The following is an 11,099-nucleotide window of genomic DNA, read 5'->3' on the forward strand; positions in this document are numbered from 1 at the left end:
CAGGGCCCCAAACAGTACATCCAGGTGAATCAACACTTCATTTGTGAGTCTGTTGGGGTCATCTATTGCATCCGGTTCTCCCGGTGCAGCCTTGTCTACATCGGCGAGACCCGGAGCAGATTGGGGAACCGCTTCGTCGAGCACCTCCGCTCCGTCCGCCACAACACACAGGATCTCCCGGTTGCCACCCACTTTAACTCTGCTTCACATTCCAATTCGGATATGCCCATAAATGGCTTCCTCTACTGCCATGATGAGGCCAGACTCAGAATGGTGGAGTAATACCTTTTATACCGTCTGGTGAGACTCCAGCAACTTGGCATGGACATTGAATTCGCCAACTTCCGGTAATTCCCTCCCTTTCCCTCTTCCCGTCCCAGTTTCATTCTGCCTCCTCCTCCAGCTGCCTATCAGCTCTCTCATGATTCTGCCTTCTTCTACTACACGGGGCTTTCACCTTACATTCCTTCTTCCCCTTTCCTGCTTATCCCCACCCTGCTTCCCCTCCCCACCACTTGATCTTTCATCTGATTGGTTTTTAACCTGACACCCACCAGCCTTCTCGTTCCCAGCTCCCCGCACCTTCTTTATAGGGCTCCTGGCCCTCGGTCTTCAGTCCTAACCAAGGGTCTCGGCCCAAAACGTTGTCTGCTCGTTTCCACGGATGCTGCCCGATCTGTTGAGTTCCCCCAGCTTGTTGTACGTGTTGAGGCTGCATCACTGTCTGGTACGGTGAGGTACGAGAGCAAGGGATCGCAAGAAGCGACAGGTTGCAAAATTAATCAGCTCCATGTTGGTTACTAGTCTCTGTGTTGCCCAAGCTATCTCCCGGGAGCGGTACCTCAGAATGGGGACGTCCATACTGAAGGACACCAATCATTCAGGCCATGCCATCTTATTGCGAGGAATGAAGTACAGAAGCCAGAAGGCACACACTCAGCAATTCAGGAACAGCTTCTTCCGTTCTGCCATACAATTCCTAAATGGACATTGAACCAATGAACAGTATCGCACTTTATGTTGCGTATTCCGTAACTGGATCACTTACCAGCAAAAATAGAGAGGTCCGCTGAAGTCTGATGGTACCATTTTCAAACGTTTTTATTTATAAAGGGGGCACAAACGTAAGGTTAATACAAACATTCAGATAACATACGTCGTCAATACACAATCTAAAGCGCAGGGGTAGTACTACTCAATAAGAAATAAGCTCTATCGTTGTCTAGGGGATAATATCTTGTCCATTTGGAAATATAACAGTCATTCAAAAGTCGGCAGGCTTCAGCCTTTTGGGAACCGCTGGGTTTCCCGTGTTGGAGAGAGAGAGAGATTGGTGAGAAAAGGAACACTTGCCCGGGTCCTTACGAAGCAAAGCCGTGGAATCAGGGGAGCCGGCTTTCCTGTTGTTAGTTAAAAGCGGTTTTCCGTGATTCCAGCCAAAGATTCCAGATTCGGAATCTAACACAAGTGGCTTCCTTCAGAATGGCTTCCCGCTACGACGGGATCGCTATCGTGTCTCCTTGGTGCGCCTGAAGGGGTCGTCCCCCCCAGACCCTCCTTTATACTTCCTCACGGGATCGCAGGTGTCAATCTCTCTCTCAACCAGCCCACTTTGCCCGAGGGCTTTACACGTGGTCTTCATGAGACAACAGTCAAGGTCGCTTTATTCTGCATCCCGGTAGAACGCGGTATTCAGCACGTCTCTCTCTCTCTTGGGTCATTGACCCCCCCCCCCCCCCTTCACTAGGGCTCTTGCGATTCTCACAAAGGAGGGGGCTGGTATCATAACAACTCCCCTCTTAAACGTTTTTTACCAGCGGTTAAAAACAGTGGTATAGAGTCTTACAGGATTTTTGAATCTACCACAATACACAAGCATTCCTTTTCACAGAGTACTACTGTTATACATTCAAGTCAGTATCTAAACAGTTAACGATTACAGTGTCCCTTTCTTTAATATCTTAACATCGCGTACCGTACTAAAAATCTTGTAGCATCAGACTTCAATTCAATAACCACCTATTTTTTTTTTCTTCAGCAACAAAACTAAGGAGGTGTGATCTTAGCTTAGGTGCATCTACAAAGGTTTATGCGAATACTAATCGTTTCGGTCGTTTCACTTCACCGGCAGGTCTCCGAAGGGGCTGTCTTTATTATTCATAGGCTTTGGCGCAACACCGTACAACCTGCTTTGCTGTTTAAAAAATGGCATCCGCATTAACCGTCGCCTCTTTTTCGTTGAGTCCCCCCGTGGGGAACTTGAGTAATTTGGCGTGGTGAACTCCCGCCCGTCTCGTTCATCGGGGTCATCTTATCAACACCACTTAGACTATTTCCACCCAATTCTGTAATTTTACCCAGGCGGCTAGCCCTTTTGTCAGGACCATGCAGGCTGATCGGTTTCAGTTCTAACCTTTCCCTCAGGCCGCATTTAAATTTCGGTTTTTCACAGCGCTCTCCTGAATAACAACAGCGTGTGGGGCACCTTTATATTCCAAATCAACCTGTAACCGATGCGCAGGCACCGCATTCCCAAGCCCTCGTTTCTGTAGCCTGGTTGCTTCTTCTGACACCAATCTAAACTTTAAATTTTCTTCATTCGATTTGGGAACTACAAACTTCCCGTTCCCTTCAATAATAATGTTTATTCCCCCTTGGTCGAGTTCCACTTTACGGTTCACCACCCCTTCGTGTACCAACACCTGGGAACCCTCCCTTCCCCAAATTACCAGGGTTAACCCTGTCTTCACTGAACCCAGTCCATCTGACCCACAGGGACTGCATTCCTTTTCAACTGAATCAAGTACCTCAGACTTTTTCTGAGCTCCATTACTAGGTTCGGTATCACGTGCATCCACATCTTGGACACACTCAAACGGGACATCTGCTTCTTCCAGGCTTTCAATACCCGTACCCTTTTCAAATTCTAAATTCCCCTGATCCTCCCAGTTCCTCTCTGGGCAACTCCCTTCCGGAGTAAACTCAACCCCGCGGGCTGAAACAAACTCGTCTGCCAACACAGCAGACCTCTCCAAGGTAATGGCATCCTTTTCATCTAGGACTGGCTTCATCTCACTATCGGGAACACCTTGATAACTCTCAAATTCTTCAAACATGGCTGCCACCCCCGACAGATCATCTATGTCCAACTGTGGACCTTTTAACAGCTTTTTCGGTTTCTCATATTTATTTCCTACCTCTAGGACCTTTCTCTTCGCTAAGGGCAGATCTCGCTCCTCTCCCTTAACCCCTTTCACTTTACTACTCTTCGGTTTACCACCCTCAGAACTTTCGTGGTACAGCGTCGGTAGGACCATCTCGGCCAAATCAATGCTGGCCAGATTTAAACTGCTCGCTTTCTCAGCTGCCTTTCTCGATAGGCTGCGAATGATCGCGCCTGTCGTATAGACTGGAGATGCGAGGGGCGGGGCTGCAATCCTCACAGGCTGTTTGAGCCGTGTCCAAACCTGTCCCCCGGCTAAATCATTTTCGAGGAGGACGTCCGCGTCAGTTCTCGGGAATTCTGATGGCACCCCTATTTCGACTGGTCCAGATACCAGCTCACAATCCATAATTACCTGATGTAGGGGCACCATTTCTATTCTTGTACCTATCCCCTTCACGGCGACCATTCCCCTTCTCCGACCGAAATCTAGTATCTCACGGCGGATCAACGACAGCTCCGCCCAGGTGTCTCGCCAGATTCGGACGGGAATGGGTGGGTCTCCCCCCTTCACGGACACGGTTCCGGGTGACAGCCAGGTCTCTGACCCTTCTCGTACTCTGTCTATCCGGGGCTCTCTCGTCGATTTACTGATTACCACGGCTCACCCGATAGGGACAGCTGCTCTCCCTTTTTCTGGCTCCTTTCTCGGAGCAAAGCACCTAGAGGCAATATGTCCTCCCTTCCCACAATTAAAACAGGTCAAGCCCGGAAATCTCGGGCCGCCTGGCCTTTCCCCCTCAACCTTACCACCAGCTCCCGGCGGGACCTCTGCCTCAGCCGGCGGACATTCCCTACCGTTCCGACGGTCTCTCGGGTAACGTTTTGGCAAGGAAATCTTTATCCTGTGGGTTAGGGCATATTCATCTGCGAACCTAGCAATTTCTGAGATGGACTTATTCGCCGTCTCATTCAAATACATCCGGATCTCCTCCGGAACACACTCTTTTAATTTCTCAATCAGAAATAACTCCCTGATACGCCCATAATCCCCGTCCACCTGTTCCGCGGTTCACCAACGGTCCAAGAGCACACCCTTTTCGTAGGCTAGCTCGGTATACGTTTGATTCCACCCTTTCCGTAAATTTCTGAACCTTTGTCTATACGCTTCGGGTACTAGCTCGTAACTCCGGAGAATGGCCTCCTTTACTTTGGCATAATTCTCCGCTTCCCCTTCCTCGACGGTCAAGGCCGCATATGCTCGTTGTGCCTTCCCCTTTAACACACTTTGTAACAACGCCACCCACTGCTCTTTGGGCCACTTTTGATTTACTGCCACCTTTTGAAAAAGCAAGAAATAACTATCAACATCCGACTCTTCGAATGGAGGTACTACCCTCAACTCCCGACTAACATTAAACCTCTCCTCTCGATCTAACCCTAGATCTCTTCACTCTTTCTTTAACTTCTCCATCTCCAAGTCATGTTCCCTCTGTTCTCGTCTCTCCTCATACTCTCTTTGCTTTTCGGCTCGTTCTCGGCTCGTTCCCTCTCGTTCTCGGCTACTTCTAGCTCTTTTAGCTGAATTTCATGCTCTATTTGCTTTTCAGCTTGGTCCCGCTCTTTTTCCACCTCTAACTCCTTTAGTTGGAGCTCCTGGTCCCTTTCTTTCTCTCTCTCAGCCCGTTCTTTCTCTCTCTCTCAGACGCTTCCAGCTGCTTCATTTAAAATTCATGTTCCAACCTTAATTTCTCCAACTCTAGCTGATCCATTGCAATGCTGGTACTGTTTCAGGGATATTTTCCACTACCTCAGCTTCGAACACATTCTTCCCAATGTAATACCGAGTTATGACCCCTCGCACCTCCCGCTTTTTCATGGACGACCTCACTTATGTGAGGTCCAATCCCTTCGCCAAATTTAACAAGTCTGATTTGGTGGCCGCCTCTAGCGCCTCCACAGTCAGGTTTTTCATAAATTCATCCACGTCCATCTTTGCTGGTTTCCCGTCTGGCTACCCGCGTACCAGATCCAATTTATTTATTTATTTTTTTAAACAAACCCAATTCACTGCCCTCCCAATTAGGTTTCAAATCTCGAGACGAGGCACCCACGTTGTTACGTATCCCGTAGCTGGATCACTTACCAGCAAAGATAGAGAGGTCCGCTGAAGTCTGATGGTACCATTTTCAAACATTTTTATTTATAAAGGGGGCACAAACGTAAGGTTAATACAAACATTCAGATAACATACGTCGTCAATACTCAATCTAAAGCGCAGGGGTAGTACTACTCAATAAGAAATAAGCTCTATCGTTGTCTAGGGGATAATATCTTGTCCATTTGGAAATATAACAGTCATTCAAAAGTCGGCAGGCTTCAGCCTTTTGGGAACCGCTGGGTTTCCCGTGTTGGAGAGAGAGAGAGATTGGTGAGAAAAGGAACACTTGCCCGGGTCCTTACGAAGCAAAACCGTGGAATCCGGAGAGCAGGCTTTCCAGTTGTTAGTTAAAAGCGATTTTCCGTGATTCCAGCCACAGGCTCCCGATTCGGAATCTAACACACGTGACTTCCTTCAAAATGGCTTCCCGCTACGACGGGATCGCAATCGTGTCTCCTTGGTGCTTCTGGAGGGGTCGTCCCCCCCCCAGACCCTCCTTTATACTTCCTCACGTGATCGCAGGTGTCAATCTCTCTCTCAACCAGCCCACTTTGCCCGAGGGCTTTACACGTGGTCTTCATGAGACAATAGTCAAAGTCGCTTTATTCTGCATCCCGGTGGAACGCGGTATTCAGCACGTCTCTCTCTCTCTTGGGACATTGAACCCCCCCCCCCTTCACTAGGGCTCTTGCGATTCTCACAAAGGAGGGGGCTGGTATCATAACATTTATAAAACGTAAATCCCGTTGGAGGAATTGCTAGGGAGAAGTGCTTGCAATGCGGGAAACAAATCATCATTTGTGTATCAAAGTCGCGAGTTCCTTTCACATGGAGACAAGGTGAACTGTTGGTCCCTATAGGAATTCCGACATTCCCTCAGTCATCGGGACAGGAGTAGTAACTTAATGGGACTTCGGGATGCAACGTAGTGCTTCCACAGTGTGGGTGAAAAAGTCATTATTTATAAAAAGAAAAAAAAATCTTACGTGGGATGAATTGTCCATCTGAACATTTAAATTACGTAAAACACGTTCGCTGACGACATATCGGGATGGAGATGCAAGATTGTGTGTGTGTGTGTGTGTGTGTGTGTGTGTGTGTGTGTGTGTGTGTGTGTGTGTGTGTGTGTGTGTGTGTGTGTGTGTGTGTGTGTGTGTGTGTGTGTGTGTGTGTGTGTGTGTGTCCACGGATCACAGCAGTCGGTGCAGTTTTCATAGGTTCAGCGCCACGGAGATGGTCATCGCGGAAATGAAGAGAAACCGGCTCTCGTCCCGACCAACACGCTGTATTTTCAGATTATCGGGGCCGGCGTTTAAATTGACACAATAGGGAAAGACTTCGGCAGTCTCGATGATTGAAGATTGCGAAGAGCGAGCAGAATCGGCTAACACCTCCCATCGGGCCGGCGTTTAAATTGTCTCAGCAACGTACGGTACCTCGCAGTAGGACCCGGACACCGGGCCTAGACCAAGTCGGCCAACGATTCACTCCGGGACCACATTCCATCAACCAACCCTAAGCATTTCTCAAACTCCTTGAAAACAAGAGAGAATCTACAAATTCTGGAAATTCAAGCAACTCACTCAAAAGGCTGGAGGAACGCAGCAGGCCAGGCAGCATCACGGAAAAATGTACAGTCGACGTTTCCACCGAGATCTTTCGGCGGGTAACAATAGATGAGGAGAGATTTAAAGTTGTGTGAGGGAAGAGAGAAACGCAAGGTGACAGGTTAAACCGGGAGGGAGAAGGATGAAGTAAATAGCTGGGAAGTTGGTTGATGACAGACATAGAGTGCTGGAAAAAGGGAAGTCTGTTATATGGGAACAGAACACCATGGAAGAAAGAAAAGGAGGCAGGAGCACTAGAGGGAGGCGATGGGTAGGCATGAAGAAAAGGGGGAAGGGGACTAGTGAAGGGGGTATTACCGCAATTTCAAGAAATCAATACTCTTGCCATCAGATTGGAGGCCATGCTGACAGAATATAACGTGTTGTTCTTCCTACCTGGGAGTGGCCTCATCGCGACAATAGAGTAGGCCATGGATTGACATATCCGAATGAGAATCAGAAGTGGAATTAAACTGGGTGACCACGTTAAGATCTCGCTTTTTCTGGCAGACGGAGCGTAGGTGGTTGGGGAAACTGTCTCAAAATCTATGTTGGGTCTCATGAACATAGAGCGGGCCACACCGGGATCACTGAACACAGTATATGACTGCAACAGATTCACAGGATGCAGAGGAGTTTCACAACGATGACTCCCGAAATGAAAGGGTCATCATATGAGGAACTTTTGATAGTTCTGGGTCTGTACTCACTGTAATTTATAAGGATGAGGTGGGTTCTCAATTAAACCTTTCGAATGTTCAAAGGCCTGGACAGAGTAGATGCGGAAAAGATATTCCCTAAGGTGGGGGAGTCAAAGATAAGAAGTCACAGCATCAGGGAGAGGGGCGTCCATTTAAAACAGAGATGCGGAGAGATCTATTTAGCCAGAGGGAGGTGTATTTGTGGAAAATATTGCCACAGATATCTGCGGAGGCCAGGTCGTTGGGGATATGTAAGGCAGAGCTTGATATGTTCTTGGTTGGGCACGGCATCAAAGTTTACGGCAGAAAGCTGGGGACTGAGGTTGAGGAGGGGAAAAATGGATCAGCCATTACCAAATGGAGGTGCAGAATCGATGGGCCACACAGACGAATTCTGCCCTATAGCTTATGATCTTATGGGATCAGATGGAAAATTTCATCATAAATTTGACAGTGGGGATGTAGCTCAGTGGGAGAGCGCATGCTTCGCATGTATGAAGTCCCGGGTTCAATCCCCGGCATCTCCACAATTTTTTGAAAACTGGATGGGAAACTCCAGATGAAGAAATGTTTATACCTTTGTGCTTATTTCCGTCGTTGAAGGGCAGGATAAGACTGTAAGATATCAGGGAATTTAGAACGGGCCCTTGCTGTATCAGTGGGGAAATTCAAACAAAACTCTGCAGACATTCATTGCACAGCAATTCCAATGAGCAGAGTGGCGCTGCGGAACCATAACCACGAAGTCCATGGATCGATACCATCTTCTACCGTATTCATCATCAGCGCGTTTTAATACCGCGGACTATTAACTTAAGCGTAGACAAGGAAATCTACTGGCTTTCAGTTGAAAAAAAAATGTTTAAATTACATGTGTGCGATGGTCGAAGTTGGGCATTTCTGCTTTATCCGAGGCTTATGTTTCCGGTATGTATAGAATGATTTCGTAGGCACTCTCCACCACACTGCTTTAATGACGTCAGTGACAACTGTGACGTACCACTGAGACTCATAGATGAATCCCTGAATACTGTCTTGCCCACAGATTCAAAGCTGTGCTGCATGCGCCCTTGTCCATACCTTTTTGTCCTCACTACTGAGAGTGCAGATGCCACTGTCTGCCTATATTTAGGGAGTAGAAATTGAGGCAGACTTTCCAGTGTGGGCAAAGTGGTACATCTTAAAAATATCAGTTAAAACCTGTTGATAAATGTTCCTCACCTCAACATAATCAAGCCAGATTGGGATCTTTACACTAGGAACAGCTGAATCGGAAGCGATTCCTCTTCGCACAGGAAGAAGTTTATGTGTGAATAGAGCTGGTGCACAGTCAACGAACAAACATCTGGTGACCTTTTGAAGTATCTGTGCTCGGACATCCCGGTGTCAGATCACACTTACGCATTGGTTTCTTGTTAGCTCAGTGCTTAGTATCCCCGATACTATCCGCGGTTAATATCCGCGATAGGCAAATGATTTTGCTGTTTCCATATTAAACATAATTGCAACTCGAATTTTGAATGTAAATTGATAATGGTTAAAGAGGTTAAATCAGAGTTTGGGATTGAAGTGATCCGATCTTTGGGGATGTGGAACTGTCTATCTCCAGTGATCCAGGGAAGGGAGAGTCACCCGATAGGAAGGAACGTTGTGTTCAGCTTCGTGAAATCTCCCCTCAGCGACTCTGTATCACAGGGTCATTCGGCGTAACATGCGGTGACAGATTTCAATATTTCCAGTTGAAAGAGTCAGAAAGGAGAGGGCGAGTGGATTCGGTGCCTTCACCCAGCTCAGGTCACCCTTCAGAGACTCCGTGAGACTCCTTCCGTCTAACTGCGAGCTCGGAGTTGTGAAAGGTCACCGACCTGAAACGTGAACTCTGTGTCTCCCTCCGCAGACGCTACCTAACCTGCCGATTATTTCCGGCAGTTTCAGCTTTTAGTTCAGGAACAGACCTGTTTCTCTGACCACGGTGTCGGTGCTATCCTCATCCGTCCCGGGACACAGTGATTACGTCCCATGTAAAATGTCCTTCTTTGAGTAGTGTGTCGTCATGGCCGGATGTTTTGGCGATGAACAGGGAACCTATTTTTGGTTTTTTTCCGCCTTCTAAAACTGACAAATATACGCTTCCAATGCTTTCTGTTTTATATAGTCCGTCACCCTCGGCTGCAAACCATTCATGCAGATTGTTTAAAGCCGGGTCATAGCATCGATTGTTAGTCACCATCTTCCAACGCCGGATTTGACCAATTATTGAAGCCTTTTCCAGTTTGTCTCTGTGGCGCAATCGGTGAGCGCGTTCGGCTGTTAACCGAAAGGTTGGTGGTTCGAGCCCACCCAGGGACGCTGTTGATCCATCAGCTTTTGCTGTGCGTTATATTGTCCGCTGGGAAACGCTCCGCTGTCCGCAAACCGACGTTTTCTGCTACGGCCCCATTACGTTCAGCTGGAATTAAAAATGTGCTTTGTCACGAACCGAGATACATGAAAAGCTTCTCTTTCACACTGTTCATAGAGATCAAAAGATTACACGGAGCATTGAGAGGGAACAATGTTAAGCAGTAACAGAATGCAGAATAAAATGTAACTGCGACAGGGAAAGCACAGTGCGGGTAAATAATCAAGTGCTGCATCATAACGGGCAGATTGTGAGGTCAAGGGTCCACCTTATTGTACTCGGGCACCTTTCAACCGGCAGAACAGCGGAGCTGAAGCTATCCATTAGGCTGTAGTACATGCTGTCTCGTACCTTGAGCCGGATAGAAGAAGGGACAACAGAGAATACCTGGGGCGCATGATATTTTTCTGTAAAGAGTGTGTAAGATCTGCTTCTCTTTGACCATAAGTTTTCGTTTCCTCGAGTGACATCCTTGGAACTAACGGGCTTGCCGGGTCTAATGTCGTAGTTTTAATTAAATTTGGAACTTCGATCATTCAGTTGCAGTCTAATTGGTTTCATACCACATGGGGCCCCGATCATTTTATTTTCACTATGGATGACGAACCCCTATACACGTCCAGCTACCACCTCCCCCCACCCTCCACGCACCAGGAAGGTCTCAAAGCTCTCCGCTTCCATCTGGATACCAGACCCAGCCAGCTCACCTCTAACACCATTCACCTCCGTCTGGCGGAACCTGTCTTCCAACATTCTTTAAACACAAGGTCAAGCCATGGATATTGGCATGGGTTCCAGCTGTGCCTGCCTGTTTGTTGGCTACGTGGAACAGTCTATGTTCCAAGCCTACATTGTTATCGCTCCCTAACCTTTCTTACACTACATAAACGACGACATTGCTACTTCTTTCTGCACCCGTGTGGAACTCGTCCACTTCATCACCCTGGCCAAAAGTTTACCTGGCCCATATCCGACACCTCCATGCCTTTCCTCGATCGCTCTGTCTCTGTCTCTGTCTCTGAAGACAGCTTATCTACTTATGTCAATTATAAACTGTCACAGATAC

At 47.7% G+C, this 11,099-nt stretch overlaps 2 non-coding genes across 2 annotated transcripts; both read left to right on the plus strand.

The window, feature by feature from the left end:
- The first annotated feature begins 8,087 nt into the window (after positions 1 to 8,087).
- On the plus strand, positions 8,088 to 8,159 carry trnaa-cgc (transfer RNA alanine (anticodon CGC)). Its single transcript has one exon. It is a non-coding gene; the product is annotated as a tRNA-Ala (tRNA).
- A 1,748-nt stretch (positions 8,160 to 9,907) lies between these two features.
- Positions 9,908 to 9,981, plus strand: trnan-guu (transfer RNA asparagine (anticodon GUU)). Its single transcript has one exon. It is a non-coding gene; the product is annotated as a tRNA-Asn (tRNA).
- The last annotated feature ends 1,118 nt before the right edge of the window (positions 9,982 to 11,099 follow it).

Source organism: Hemitrygon akajei, chromosome 28 (genome assembly GCF_048418815.1).
Source record: "Hemitrygon akajei chromosome 28, sHemAka1.3, whole genome shotgun sequence".
NCBI classification, from domain to species: Eukaryota; Metazoa; Chordata; class Chondrichthyes; order Myliobatiformes; family Dasyatidae; genus Hemitrygon; species Hemitrygon akajei.